The sequence below is a fragment of the Dendrobates tinctorius genome, unplaced genomic scaffold (genome assembly GCF_039654945.1).
Source record: "Dendrobates tinctorius isolate UK_male_01 unplaced genomic scaffold, ASM3965494v1 ptg000029l, whole genome shotgun sequence".
Lineage (NCBI taxonomy): Eukaryota > Metazoa > Chordata > Amphibia > Anura > Dendrobatidae > Dendrobates > Dendrobates tinctorius.
Genome location: NW_027361697.1, coordinates 13,656,855 through 13,673,193, shown reverse-complemented (window position 1 = coordinate 13,673,193; position 16,339 = coordinate 13,656,855).

Here is a 16,339-nt window from a genome sequence, read left to right as displayed (position 1 = left end):
TAATTATTTAGAAATTACATATATTATGCATAACAAATAGAGGTCCCTCAATATTAGAGGTGATATCTAAATAAAAACTTTTCCCTATTTCCACCCAAATTTACTTCAAAATTCACAGAAATAGCCTCTTAAAATCAATAGCTGCAAATGGTAACAGTATTATAGTATGCTAATCAATACTCTTTTAGAGTGTATGTGTAGGTAGGTGAGCTGACCGGTCCTTTTTTCCGCCGCAAGCAGACTCAAGACAGACACCGATGTGCGTTCAACAGGTCCTCTTTATTGGCCATCCTCTCGATGACCCGCAGCACCACACAGCAGCTGTTCGACTCCGCACACAGGCCCGGGTACCGTCACTTCCTTCCTTTTCCTAATTGACATCCCTCACGGCTCTTTCACTGTGGCTGCCCTAGGCCTACCACCACAGCGCTTCTCCAGTCCGAGTCCGTCCGTCTGGTACCCCCGAGCCTTCTCTGTACTGCGGCTTCTCCTGTCAGGGCCACTCCCCTGTTTGTCTTCCTCCTTAGTCCCTTCTGGAGCTTCTTCTCTGTCCATCTCTCCCTTCAGTTTTCTCTCCTGAGCTCTTCTCCCTTGACTGACCCACTCTGAAACTCTCTACCCCTTCTTATATCCCTCTCTCTGGGAATTCCCCTCTAGAGCTCCTGTAATTCCGCCCCCCATGACTCTGTGGTTTTGTAGCCTTAAGCTGATGTTAAGCCCTTTCCTCACTGCTCTCTGCTGCCATCTTGTGGCCAAACTACAGTATTACACCGTCTTCTGTTTCTGCTGTCCTTGGTCTCCCCCTAGTGGCCAAACCCAGTACTCCACCATCCCTTACTGTCTCCAGCTGTCTCCCACCTTCATATACAGCAGTCCATGTCATGCACATTGTACACTTGCCCTCCTGCTGCAGACAGTTCCATGGGTCAGTCCACTTACCCCACATATGTACTGCACATGCAGTTCATTTTTGTAAATGAAACCATAAAACAACTGCTAAGTTAGCCCAAGATCGATCAAACAAAACAGCTATTGTCCATAGCAATCAGCGATACTTGTGATTCTCTTCACATGGCTTGTGCAGAAACTGCTCAACTCCAAGACACCTCCAGTCTGCACTGCTTCCCCAGCAGACTGAAACTTTCACTAGTAACTCACAAACTCAATTCTGCTCAATATCCAGCAGATGAACACTCCCTCATGAGACTGCACCTCCATGAAACTACTTCCTGGTTTATTAGCACAACCTTACAGGTACATCTAATCAGGATCCTGCATAGCTAACCCTGGCCTTCCCATCTACGCAACAGTATTTTATAATAAAGACTTTTAGGCTGTGTGCCCACGATGCAATTTTTAAGCGTTTTTGCTGCGATTTTCGGCACGAAAACGCTGCGAAAACGTTTAAAAATCATGTACAGAATGCCCCCCATGCATTCCTATGGCATTCCGCACATGCTGTGCTAATGCTGTGCTTTTTTCTGCGGCGGAATCGCAAAGGCGGCCTCAATAGTAAAAAGTTGGTCACACTCGTCAAACACTATGTTTGACGAGTGTGACCAACCTGTCAATCACTTTCCAAGTGATGCTTCAAATCGCTTGGAAAGTGCTTGAGAAAATCGCGGCAAAATCGCGAACAGAATCGCGGTAAAATCGCGGTGAAATTGCGCGGAAAAAACTGCGCGATTTCTGGGAAGGAGTCCGGTTTTCAGTGTGCATTTTAACACGCAACGTGGAACATAGCCTTACTGTTTCAGGAACAAAACACTAAGGCGATGTTCACAAGTTGCTTTTTTGCTGTGTTTTTGTTTTGCAGCCAGACTTCAGGTGACATGTACTACTTTTGTAGAAAGGGTAACATATCTTAATTTTGGTTACTGTTACTTTCATTTATTGAGTTAGAATGGGGCATCTAAATGAGTGTGGACTGCAAAATTAGGCTTGTTTTCCCAATCTGCAAAAACTGAACTTCTTAAAATCTGAACCCCACCCTTGCACAAGTTCACAAATGCAGTTTCTTTATTTTATCTACAACATGTTTGGTATTTATTTTTGTACATTTTATTATCGGAACATTTTTGCAGCTTTTGTTTTTGTGGGGGTTTTTTTTTGGGGGGGTTGTTTTCTTTTCTTTTACAGATTCCATATTTTTGAAAAACAGATGAGAAAGACAATATGAGAAACCCAGAATTTTTTTTTTCCTATTTTTTCATTCCACTTTAAGTGTATTCATTTTATTTTTCTCTATTTTTGCAAGGTCACTTCATCAATGTAAAAGTACAATTCTGGAAACTAAATTAGTCTTCATTTACTAAGAAGTTAGTTGCAGGCAGCTAATAGTAGTGCAAATATAATTGGTTCCTAACGTGTGCCAATATAGTCTGCTCAAGTCACAGGAAAGATGCATTATGGGACTAATTTTTTCAAATGTTAATGGATTTTGGACATTTGCCAGTCACCCAGCTGTGCACAAAACACTGAGATGGTAAATAGCTCTTGATCTGTTTAGAAACAAACGATAATGATTATTACTAGCATTCCACATGACTGAATGCATAGCAACCGTGATGAAAGTATGACCCTATTAACTGAATTAAGGGGGCACTGTTCAAAGTCTCCAGATTCAAGTATTGTAATAATTTATTACTATTCTAATAAAACATCAAATACATTTATTAAAGTTACTGCATCAATACGGTAAGCAAATTAAGACCCTTTACTTTATTTGTAAACTCATACAAAATATCTGGTATATCCAAGATGGAAATATATAGTGAGAGTAAGTCCACAGATAATCCTTCAATCTGTGAATAAAGAATCTTATTAATAACTAATCTTCATGTAATTTGGGATAACCGTGTGCTTTGTACTTTGCTGGTGGATATTGATTTGTATATAGATTTTTTTTTTAATGTTACATACTGTTGCATGTTGGCATCTTTCCAAAATTGTGGGTAAACAACTTTGTTTCAAGCATATGATGCTCGTTCAAACTCACCTGTGGCAAGTAACAGGTGTGGGTAATATGAAAATCAAACCTGAAACCAGATAAAAAGGGGCGAAGATGACTCAGTCATTGCATTTTGTGTCTGTGTGCCACACTAAGCATGGAGAACACAAAGAGAAGAAGAGAACTGTCTGAGAATTTGAGAACCAAAATTAGTGAAAAATATCAACAATTTCAAGGTTACAAGTCCATCTTCAGAGATCTGGATGTTTCTTTCTCCATGATGCGCAACATAATTAAGAAGTTTACAACCCATGGCACTCTACCTAATCTCCCTGGACATGGATGGCAGAAAAAAATGAAAGGTTGCAACCCAGGGTAGTCCAGATGGTGGATAAGCAGCCCCAATCAAGTTTCAAAGAAATCTAAGCTGTCCTGCAGGCTCAGGGTGCATCAGTGTCAGTGTGAACTATCCATTGACATTTGAATTAAATGAAATGCTATGGTGGAGGTTGAAAGCTGTTTTGGTGCTGTTTCACTGCCTCTGGTACTGGGTACCTTACCTGTGTTCAAGGCATCATGAAATGTGAAGATTACTGTGGACACTAGCAAGCACATGGGAGTCAATGCTTAGTTGCGCCTGTGCCAAGCAGGTGGGGAGTGGGGGAGGAGCATGCTCTCCTCTCATCAGAACTGAGACTCTGCCCTTACGTGGATGCATTGTCTATTAAAGTCACCATTTGAGACATGATATCTAATAGTACAGTTGTGGCCAAAAGTATTGACACCCCTGCAATTTTGTCAGATAATACTCAGCTCCTTCCTGAAAATGATTGCAAACACAAATTCTTTGGTATTATTATCTTCATTTAATTTGTCATAAATGAAAAACACAAAAGAGAATGAAGCAAAAAGCAAAACATTGATCATTTCACACAAAACTCCAAAAATTGGCCAGACAAAATTATTGGCACCCTCAGCCTAATACTTGGTTGCACAACCTTTAGCCAAAATAACTGCGACCAACCTCTTCTGGTAACCATCAATGAGTTTCTTACAATGCTCTGCTGGAATTTTAGACCATTCTTCTTTGGCAAACTGCTCCAGGTCCCTGATATTAGAAGGGTGTCTTCTCTAAACTGCCATTTTTAGATTTCTCCACAGGTGTTCGATGGGATTCAGGTCTGGACTCATTGCTGGCCACCTTAGAAGTCTTCAGTGCTTTTTCTCAAACCATTTTCTAGTGCTTTTTGAAGTGTGTTTTGGGTCATTGTCCTGATGGAAGACCCATGACCTCTGAGGGAGACCCAGCTTTCTCACACTGGGCCCTACATTATGCTGCAAAATTTTTTGGTAGTCTTCTGACTTCATAATGCCATGCACACAGTCAAGCAGTCCAGTGCCAGAGGCAGCAAAGCAACCCCAAAACATCAGGGAACCTCTGCCATGTTTGACTGTAGGGACCGTGTTTTTTCTTTGAATGCCTCTTTTTTTCTCCTGTAAACTCTATGTTGATGCCTTTGCCCAAAAAGCTCTACTTTTGTCTCATCTGACCAGAGAACATTCTTCCAAAACGTTTTAGGCTTTTTCAGGTAAGTTTTGGCAAACTCCAGCCTGGCTTTTTTATGTCTCGGGGTAAGAAGTAGGGTCTTCCTGGGTCTCCTACCATACAGCCCCTTTTCATTCAGACGCCGACGGATAGTACTGGTTGACACTGTTGTACCCTCAGACTGCAGGGCAGCTTGAAATTGTTTGGATGTTAGTCGAGGTTCTTTATCCAACATCCACACAATCTTGCGTTGAAATCTCTTGTCAATTTTTCTTTTCCGTCCACATCTAGGGAGGTTAGCCACAGTGCCTTGGGCTTTAAACTTCTTGATGACACTGCGCACGGTAGACACAGGAACATTCAGGTCTTTGGAGATGGACTTGTAGCCTTGAGATTGCTCATGCTTCCTCACAATTTGGTTTTTCAAGTCCTCAGACAGTTCTTTGGTCTTCTTTCTTTTCTCCATGCTCAATGTGGTACACACAAGGACACAGGACAGAGGTTGAGTCAACTTTAATCCATGTCAACTGGCTGCAAGTGTGATTTAGTTATTGCCAACACCTGTTAGGTGCCACAGGTAAGTTACAGGTGCTGTTAATTACACAAATTAGAGAAGCATCACATGATTTTTCGAACAGTGCCAATACTTTTATCCACCTTCTTTTTTATGTTTGGTGTGGAATTATATCCAATATGGCTTTAGGACAATTCTTTTTCTGTTTTTTTCCTTTTAGACAAATTAAATGAAGATAATAATACCAAAGAATTTGTGTTTGCAATCATTTTCAGGAAGAAACTGAGTATTATCTGACAAAATTGCAGGGGTGTCAATACTTTTGGCCACATCTGTATATGTGTGTATGTGTATATATACTGTATATAAAAATATATTTGGGTCATCTAATCATATTACAGGGTTCCTGCAGGTTTGAAAATTATCCCCTTGCTCTAGGATAAGGTATAAGTTCCCTGTCTAAAGGAGGCTCCACCAATCCTGGCAGTACAATAGAATGAATGAAGCATATGGTCACTTGCTAAACCTTTGCTTCCTGTATACAGGGCTTTTCAAAGCCCAATTCTCCGGATGGTCAGAAATTCTAGGGATTGAATCTGCAGCAATCAGTAAGTTATCTTCTATTTGATGGATCGGTTATTACGGCCAAACCCAAAGCAAATCCACTAATGGGAATGCTTCAGGATCTTTAGATGAATTACACTGATGGGTAGGATGGTAAAGACTAGCTCACATACTGTATACCTTAGTGGCCACAAATGAATATTTCAATACTGGGAAAATCAACTTTGAATATGTAAATGAGGTTTCAGGCTAACTGATTCTTCACATTATTTAATATCTGGCCAGAGCCACATGTTTCATGTCTCTTTTATGCCGATATGTCTTTTGCAGCACTGTAAAAATTTTAATTGAGCCCAATGGAAGTGGCTCAAAATAGTGATTTAACCCCTTCCTGACATATGACGTACTATCCCATCCATGTGCACTGGACCTTAATGCCCATGAACGGGACAGTAATTCATAGCGATTTGCTGGGGGGAGCGCAGCTGATTGCGGTCGGGTGTCAGCTGATTATCACAGCTGACATCCAGCACTATGTGCCAGGAGCAGTCACAGACCGCTCCCGGCAAATTAACCCCTGGCACACTGCAATCAAACATGATCGCAGTGTAGCGGGGCATAGGGAAGAATCACGCAGGGAGGGGGCTCCCTGCATGCTTCCCAGAGACCCACAGGCCCCCGGATCCAAGATGGCCGTGGGGGCCTTCCAGGTCCTGCAGGGAGGTGACTTCTCAGTGCCTGCTGAGAGTAGGCGCTGAGAAGCCACCTGCAGTGCCTGTCAAGATCGCTGATCTGACCCAGTGCTCTGCAAAGTGTCAGATCAGCGATCTGACTTTATATAGTAATGTACCCTCCTGGGACATTGTAAAAAAGTTAAAAAAAAAAACAAGTGTAAAAATAATTTTTAAAAGATTCCTAAATAAAAAAAAATATTCTCTAATAAATTCTTTTTTTGTAAATAAAAAAACAATAAAAGTACACATATTTAGTATCACTGTGTCCGTAACGACCCGCCCTATAAAACTGTCCCACTAGTTAACCTCTTTAGTGCACCCCTTAAAAAAACAAGGCAAAAAACAATGCTTTATCATCATACCGTCGAACAAAAAGTGCAATAACATGCGATCAAAAAGACAGAAATAAATAAGCATGCTACCACTGAAAACGTCATCTTGTCCCCGCAAAAAAGCAAGCAGCCATATAGCATCATCAGTAAAAAAAATTTAAAAGGTATAGCTAAAGAATAAAGCAATGCAAAAATAATTATTTTTATATAAAATAGTTTTTATTGTATAAAAGCGCCAAAACATAAAAAAAAGTAAATGAGGTATCGCTGTCATTGTACTGACCCGAAGAATAATACTGCTTTATCAATTTTACCACACGCAGAAAGGTGTAAATGCAGCCCCCAAAAGAAATTCATGAATTGCTGGTTTTTGTTCATTCTGCGTCCCAAAAAGTGGAAAAAAGCAATCAAAAAATGTCATGTGCCTGAAAATGGAACCAATAAAAACGTCAACTCGTCCAGCAAAAAATAAGACCTCAAATAACTCTGTGGGCCAAAATATGGAAAAATTATAGCTCTCAAAATGTGGTAATGCAAAAACTATTTTTTGCAGCAAAAAGCGTCTTTTAGCGTGTTACAGCTGCCAAACATAAAAACCAGCTATAAACAGTAAATCAAACCCCCCTTTATCACCCCCTTAGTTAGGGAAAAATAATAAAATTTAAAAAAATGTATTTCTTTCTATATTTCTATTTTCCCGTTAGGGTTAGGGCTAGGGTTAGGGTTGGAATTAGGGTTAGGGGTGTGTTTGAGTTAGGGTTGGAGTTAGAATTGGGGGGTTCCACTTTTCAGGCACATCAGGGGCTCTTGAAATGCAACATGGCATCTGATCTCAATTCCAGCCATTTCTGGGTTGAAAAAGTCAAACCGTGCTCCTTCCCTTCCAAGCTCTGCCAAGCGCCAAAATAGTGGTTTACCCCCAAATATGGGGCATCAGCCTACTCAGGACAAATTGCACAACAAATTTTGGGGCCCAATTCCTCCTGTTACCCTTGTGAAAATAAAAAATTGGGGGCAAAAATATAATTTTTGTGGAAAAAATATGATTTTTTTATTTTTTATGGCTTTACGTTATAAACTTCTGTGAAGCACTTGGGGGTTCAAATTGCTCACCACACATCTAGATAAGTTCCTTGGGGGGTCTAGTTTCCAAAATTGGATCAATTGTGGGGGGTTTCCACTGTTTAGGCACATCAGGGGCTCTCCAAATGCCACATGACACCCGTAGACCATTCAATTTAAGTCTGCATTCCAAAACGTCACTACTTCCCTTCCAAGCCCCGACATGTGCCCATACAGTAGTTTTCTCCCACATATGAGGTATCAGCCTACTCAGGACAAATTGGACAACAACTTTTGGGGTCGAATTTCTTTTCTTACCCTTGGAAAAATAAAAAAATTGGGGACTAAAAGATCATGTGTGTGGAAAAAATATGATTTTTTTATTTTCACGCCCGGGCGTTATAATCTTCTGTGAAACACTTTGGGATTCAAAGTGCTCACCACACATCTAGATAACTTCCTTTGGGGTCTAGTTTCCAAAATGGGGTCACTTGTGGGAGTTTCCACTGTTTAGGCACATCAGGGGCTCTACAAACACAACATGGCGTCCAATCACAATTCCAGCCAATTCTGCTTTGAAAAAGTCAAACGGCGCTCATTCCCTTCCAAGCTCTGCCATGTGTCCAAACAGTGGTTTACCCCCACACATGGGGTATCAGCGTACTCAGAACAAATTGCAAAATAACTTTTGGGGTCCTGTTTCCCCTGAGAAAATAAAAATTGGGAGTGAAAAGATAATTTTTGTGGAAAAAATATTATTTCTTAATTTTACGGCTGTACGTTATAAACTTCTGTGAATACCCTTGGGGGTTCAAAGTTCTTACCACACATCTAGATAAGTTCCTTGGGGAGGTCTAGCTTCCAAAATAGGGTCACATGTGTGGGGGTTTCCACTCTCCAAATACGACATGGCGTCCGATCTCAATTCCAGCCAATTTTGCATTGAAAAAGTCAAGCGGCGCTCCTTCCCTTCCGAGCTCTGCCATGCGCCGAAACAGTGGTTCCCCCCACATATCAGGTATCAGTGTACTCAGGACAAATTGCACAATAATTTTAGCAGTCCAATTTCTCCTGTTACCCTTGGTAAAATAAAAAAAATTGGACCTGAAGTACCGTATATACTCATGTATAAGCCGACCCGTGTATAGGCCGACCCCTATAATTTTGCCACAAAAAACTGGGAAAACTTATTGACTCGCGTACAAGCCTAGGGTTAAATGGTGGTCTGAGAAGATGTTCCCTAGATAAACCCCCCCATATGCTGCTGCACAAGGGTTAAAGCTGGCCCAAGAAGATGCTCCATAAATACCCTCCATATGCTGCTGCACAAGGGTTAATGCTGCCCCATAAATACCCCCATATGCTGCTCCACAAGGGTTAATGCTGGCCCAAGAAGATGCTCCATAAATACCCCCCATATGCTGCTGCACAAGGGTTAATGCTGCCCCATAAATACCCCTCATATGCTGCTCCACAATGGTTAATGCTGCCCCATAAATACCCCCATATGCTGCTGCACAAGGGTTAATGCTGCCCCATAAATACCAACCATATGCTGCTCCACAAGGGTTAATGCTGCCCCATAAATACTCCCCATATGCTGCTCCACAAGGGTTAATGCTGCCCCATAAAAAAAACCCATATGCTGCTCCACAAGGGTTAATGCTGCCCCATAAATACCCCCCATATGCTGCTCCACAAGGGTTAATGCTGTCCCATAAGATGCTCCATATAAACCCCTTATTTGCTGCTGCTGCAATAAAAAGAAATGACATACTCACCTCTCCGTCGCTGGGGGCCAGGTGCCGGTGTCCTGAGCCCCTGGCAGTGGTGATATTCACCTGTCCCTGTTCCATTGCCATAAACTGCTCTGTATCCAGCTCTCTGCAGTGACAGCAGAGGACGCGCACTGACTATGTCATCACGGCCTCTGCTGTCACAGCAGGAGAACCTGGAGACACAGCGGTGCACGGCTTGGAATTGGGACAGGTGAATATCACTCTGCCCCCGTCATACTCACCCCTCCTAGCGAAAGGTCTTCTCTGCAGTAGCAGCCCCTGCTTCTCCCTCTGCCGTCTGTTTCCTGCATTCAGCTGGTCACGTGGTACCGCTCATTAAATATGCGCATATTCATTAGTTTAATGAGCGGTACCACATGACCGCTGAATGCAGGAAGCAGAAGGCAGAGGGAGACGCAGAGGCTGCAGAGAAGTGCCAGGAGAGCTGAGTATGATCTCTGACACCCCGGCTCCCCCTCCCACCCCCTGGTATATGACTCGCGTATAAGCCGAGAGGGGGACTTGCAGCCCAATAAAATGGGCTGAAAATCTTGGCTTATATACGAGTATATACGGTAATTTTTTTTGTGAAAAAAAGCAAAATGTTCATTTTTTTTAAAACATTCAAAAAATTCCTGTGAAGCACCTGAAGGGTTAATAAACTTATTGAATGCGGTTTTGAGCACCTTGAGGGGTGCAGTTTTTAGAATGGCATCACTTTTGGGTATTTTCTGTCATACAGACCCTTCAAAGTGATTTCAAATGTGATGTGGTCCCTAAAAAAACATTGTGTTGTAAAAATGAGAAATCACTGGTCAACTTTTAACCCTTATAACTTCCTAACAAAAAAAATTGGTTCCAAAATTGTGCTGATGTAAAGTAAACATGTGGGAGATGTTACTTATTAAGTATTTTGTGTGCCATATCTCTGTGATTTAAGGGCATGGAAATTCAAATTTGGAAAATTGCAAAATTTTCAAAATTTTCTCCAAATTTCCATTTTTTTCACAAATAAACACAAGTTATATAAATGAAATTTTACCACTACCATGTAGTACAATATGTCACGAGAAAAACAATGTCAGAATCACCGGGAAGCTTTCCAGAGTCATTGCCTAACAAAGGGACAGTGGTCAGAATTGTTAGAATTGGCCTGGTCATTAATGTGCAAACCACCCTTGGGGTAAAGGGGTTAATACACACTATGATATTTACTATTTGGGTGAAATCATGGATGTTGCATAGAAGGCATTGTATTAAAAGTTGCTTTTTTTTTTAGCTATTTTTGCATTTTTCTTTAACTTATACTTTATTTTTTTTCATTTTCTGAAAACTTCATAAGGTAGCTATAATGTAGTCAGTAGCCACTGAATAGGTCCTTTCACATCAGGTATCATATTAATCAGCATCACAGTGCCATTAAAGCCATGCCTTTTCTTTAGGGCTAAATTCTGCTGACACGTTCCCTTTAAATAAATATTAATTTGCAGTTATCAATTTTTTAATATTGGAAAGCCAATTTAAATATTTTTCTTTAGGTTTTAAAGTAACATCTGGATGCAATATCTTTTACCTAAATATGAAATATGGCAACAAAATGCCTTGAAATTTCTGTTTGGGAATCCGTAATGATATACAGCATTTTGGTCATGGATTATGATACACATATTTCATACCTGAGAGGAATCGCTAAACAGTACATGAACATACAGTAGCTGAATATGGTTCTAGCATGTATCAGAAGAGATGAATTAAGTATGTGTGTGCACGCCTGGTTAACCGTGGTTATTATTGAGCTATACTAGTTGAAATCTGTCTCATCCATCTGGCTTTATACTGCTGGGATTTCTTAGAAATTCCTCACTTTTGCTTTCATTTCCATTTTTAATGAATTATTTCTAACAAGTATGTCTGCTAATTCACTATTTTAGATAAATCTATAACAAAATGATTCAATCAGTATATTGGCATATACAAGATTTTGGAAATAAAATAAAGTAAAACTAAACATTCACACTGGTAGAGAAAAGGGAAGAGCTTCGTCATAACCGTCCAGGAAATAATAAAAATATATCTTCGATTCAAGCTTTGTGCAGGTCTATGATCTTGTCCCTGACATCCTTAGAAAGCTTTTTGGTCTTGCCCATATTGTAGAGGTTAGAGTCTGACTGATTAATTGAGTCTGTGGACAGGAGTCTTTTATAAAGGTGACTATGTTAGACATCCGTCTTTAATGCAGGTAATGAGATGATTAGGAGCATCTAACTGGTCTGTAGGAGCCATAACTCTTAATGGTTGGTAGTGGATCAAATACTTATTTCTCACTGCAAAATGCAAATAAATTTATATAATTTATACAATGTGATTTTTTTGGATTTTATTTTTGATATTCTATCTCTCAGTGTTAAAATTAACCTACCCTTAAAATTATAGACTGTTCATGTGTTTGTCACTGGGCAAACTTACAAAATCAGCATGGGATCAACTAATTATTTCCTTCACTGTAGATGCAAAAATGAAGGCAGCACTCCTAAAATAGAAAATTAGAAAAATGTAATAGCCCACAGTGATATATATAATTAGTACCATGTGTGTAGTTTACAGTACATAGATTAACCTAATAAAAAAAGAAATGAAAAACATCACGTGGGGTGATCCTATTTTTTGATAACCAGCCATGGTAAAGCAGACAGCTGTGGGCTGATATTATCAGGCTGAAAAGATCACTGGTTATTGTGCCATTCCCAGGCTAAAAATATCGTCTTGCAGCAACCAGTACACTGTATATTAAAACCAATGGTGTTGTTAAAAAGTACAACTTTTCCCACAAAAAAACAAGCCCTCACATGGCCACATTTATGAAAAAATATAAAAGTTATGATTCTGGGAAGATGGGGGAGCAAAAATCGAAAACGCAAAAACAGAAATGGCCCGGTAGTTAAGGGGTTAATTTAAGCACTTCCTCCTATAACAACTCTCCCTAAACTGTGTGCAGAGCATCATTTCACTGGGTCATCTATAAGACCCAACGATGTGATGTGACTGGCCAATCTCAGTAATGCCAGTAGTTGACATGGCTAAGTCCAGGTTCATATTGCGTTAACACAGCCCGTTCAATGCATAGCGCTGACGGGCTGCGGTAACGCTATAGGATAGTGCAATATGCGTTATGCTGAACCACTAGCGCAGATGATTCATCTGCGCTAGCGGTGACGGAGCCTCAGACGCTGCAGCCTGCGTCCGAGGGTCTGTCACTGAATGACGGCACATCGCAAACGCAATGGCGGCGTTATGCCGCAGTGTAACGCAGTCCGTCTAACGGACTGCCACAACGCAATATGAACCCGGCCTAAGGCATTGCCATGTATGAAGGGAAATACCTGCATGCTAATTGGCTTTCTACAAGGCTGCAATATATGTGGGATTTGGACTTGAACATGGCGCTTGAGCGCCCATAATACTAGATTGATTAGCAAGTGTGTCCGAGCACCCCGAAGCTTGATCGAGTTTAGAGCACTCTCTCATCACTAATCCTAAACTCTTTAAAATGAGCAAATATATAACTGAAACTCAAAAGAAGTAAAACTTTGATCAGGGAGGATCTAGATGTTTACTTATAGTTCAATAATTGGAAAATATTGGCTGCAACATGAACTTACCTTCCCAAGTAGCAGAGGAATGATCATAGTAGCTAGAGAGACAGCTCAGCAGAGTGCCATATTCCTTTTTTCCAATGATTAGTGGAGGTCTCAACTTTTGATCCCTACTTCTTGCATGTCGTTATGACTAAGCTCGGTATGAGCAAACACACTAATGTATTTTTATACCAGAAATGTTTTATTTAAAAGGTTTTTCTAAAAAGAACCATAAAATTATCTCCAGGGGAATAACTTGCAGATTACGGAGGAATCGAATACCGTGACCACTACAAGCAATGCCAATAATGGGACTCTCAAAGCTCAATAACAAGACTCTGCAGCCTTATTGTCATGCTCAGATACAGGTAAGTGTGGTGGACGACTCAGCACACAAATGGGACAGGATGGAAAAGGGAGAGGAAGGCCCTAAAGGTATGGAGCGAAGGATGGGACACCTCCTTACACCAATCTGTGCATGTCCCTTAGCTCCTCTAACACCCTGGGCATCCCAGCAGTTGGACACCCAGCAATCAACAGATTGAGCAAAAATAATTGCAGGGCTCTTTCCCGGCTGCCACTTCAGTATTCCGTGGCTGCCAGACAAAAGAACTGCAAGCCTCATCCTACTTGCCAGCATTCCAATTGTCTCTTCTGATTAATAGGCCCACCATAATGTCATGGATATATTATGTCGTAATGATGATGTCATGCAGGGCTTAGTAATCAGAAGAGGCCTCTGGATGTCGGCAGGTAAAAGGAGATTTACAGAACTCTGGTCTGATGGCCACAGACTACCAACTTGACCACTGGACCAGGATTCTGGGAATCTTTTTGCTCAATTCAACCCCAATCCTATGAATAGGGGATAATTTTATTTAATCCCTTAATGTCTAATGATGGATATATCTGACATAGGACGACCTCCCCCTGTTTGGTGCGGGCTCCGGAGATGAGCCCGCACCTTTTCCGGGACATCACAGCTGATCTGATCAGTTATCATGTGCCCCATCAGACGCAGGTGGAATCTCTATCCACCACCAGCTGTTAACATAAATAATACCGCTGTCAAACTCTAACAGCAGCATTTAACATGCACACACAGGAAACTTGTCATTAACCCTGCCCATCAGCGCTCGTGTCACATGACCATGGGTCGCCAATGGGTAGCCGGATAGCTATGAGCGCCGCCCAGCTGTTGGCGCTCATATCAAGTGAGCACTTTTTTTGCAATTTCACTGCATGTGGAACTTTTTTCCTGCTTTGAAGTATACGATATGGTAAAAACAATGGTGTCCTTCAAAAGTACAACTCGTCCCGCAAAAATCAAGCCCTCATATGGCCATATTGATGGAAAAATAAAAAGTTGTGGCTGTGGGAAGAAGAGGAGCAAATAATGAAAATGCAAAAATGGAAATACCCCTGGTCCTTAAGAGGTAAGAAAAAAACTATTAGTGCTAAGATTACCTTTAATATGCTTTAATTTCAATTCACTTAGTGGATGCTTGTTTTAGAAGATTTGTCAATCGATACAATTGTCCATAGTAGGACATATCCATGAGAATTTAAGAAAGTATTCCATTCACATTAATAACGGTTCCTAATTAGCCTCAATACTGCTCATTAACATTTTTATCACTCTGACCTACAATTTCTTATTGGTTTCCCAAATGTTTTATGCAACAATCCATAATTTACATCTTTGTTTTGATCTTCAATCTTATAAATGTAGTTGCAATCTTGTTTCTCATATTAGGTGGCAACTCCCTGGAAATCGTAGTTTAGTCAAAGATTATATTCATCAAGGTTATTATTGGACATGTTGAGCACAAATTTAATACTGTGCTATATGCACCATATTTGCTAGTGAGCTTATTTTCAAAGGACCCTTTAACAAAAACTAATTGTAAAAAATGGAGTGCCTGATTAAGTCATTTGTGAAGCTAACAACTTGTATGATTCTGATGAATATGTATAAAGTAGAATAGATGCTATATATAACCATAGTTTCACTACACAAACATGAAGGGCAAGCGTTCTTTGCTGGTGACCTCCTGAACAGTGCAGGATGTGTTCTTTTAATATACTAGTATAGTCCGTATAAGTATGATTATCCCTATTTTAATAATGTATTAACAAATCATTTCTATCTTCTATTGTTCAAGCTTAAGCACAAAGAAGAAAAACTGAAATGTGTCCAATCATATAAAATTAAATCCTTTATTGATAATATAAAATAATAAAAAATGAAGGCTGACGCCGAAACGCACGTCGGGGCTTGGCGCATCCAGGGGACATCTGCTGTGTGTGCACACTAAGATAACACATCCAAGAGGCATTATTTATTGTTATATCTATTTGGTGCCATTAATACTTTGGTCTGTATTACTATTTGCTTTACATGTGTATTCTTTATGGGCCCCTCCTGGACTACTTTTGCAATTTGCACTATGATTACTATTTAGCACCTTACTCTGCACACGACACTTTTTTGCATTGCATGTTATGTACCCATTGTAGCGGCTCCATTATGGTCTTGATAATTTTATCTATGATATATTGATAATAGCCAATTTTGTTTCCGCTGGGTTGCAATACTTTGTTATTAATGGTGTCCCCTGTGTTGTGCCTTATTGTTTCCCCACCCCTTCTTCTTTCATTTTTTATTATTTTGTATTATCAATAAAGGGTATCTAATATATAAAGCTCAAAGTGTGTATGTATGTATGTATGTATGTATGTGTGTATGTATGTGTATGTGTATGTATGTGTGTGTGTATGCGTGTGTATGTGTGTATGTCCGGGATAGGCATCCGCACCGTCGCAGCTACAGCCACAAAATTTGGCACAGTCACACGTCTGGACTCCGAGAGCGTCCTAAGCTATGTTCTGAGGTGAAATTTTAACCCCACGCGTTCCAATTTACCAAACAATTTTGCCCCTATCTACATACTGGGGAAAAAGTGTGTGTGTGTCAAGCCCTGCCCCTCATTATGATGTCATAATGCCCCTATTTGCATAATGGGGAAACAGTGTGTGCGTATCAAGCCTCAGCCCTCATTATAATAACATAATGGTTGCCATGGCGATGCTGATGTCATCATAGATTGCAAGCCCCGCCGCTCATTATGATGTCATAATGGTTGACTATGGGATGGAGGATGTGTGATGGGTATATGGGCACGGGACTATGGGATGGAGGATATGTATGATGGGTATATGGG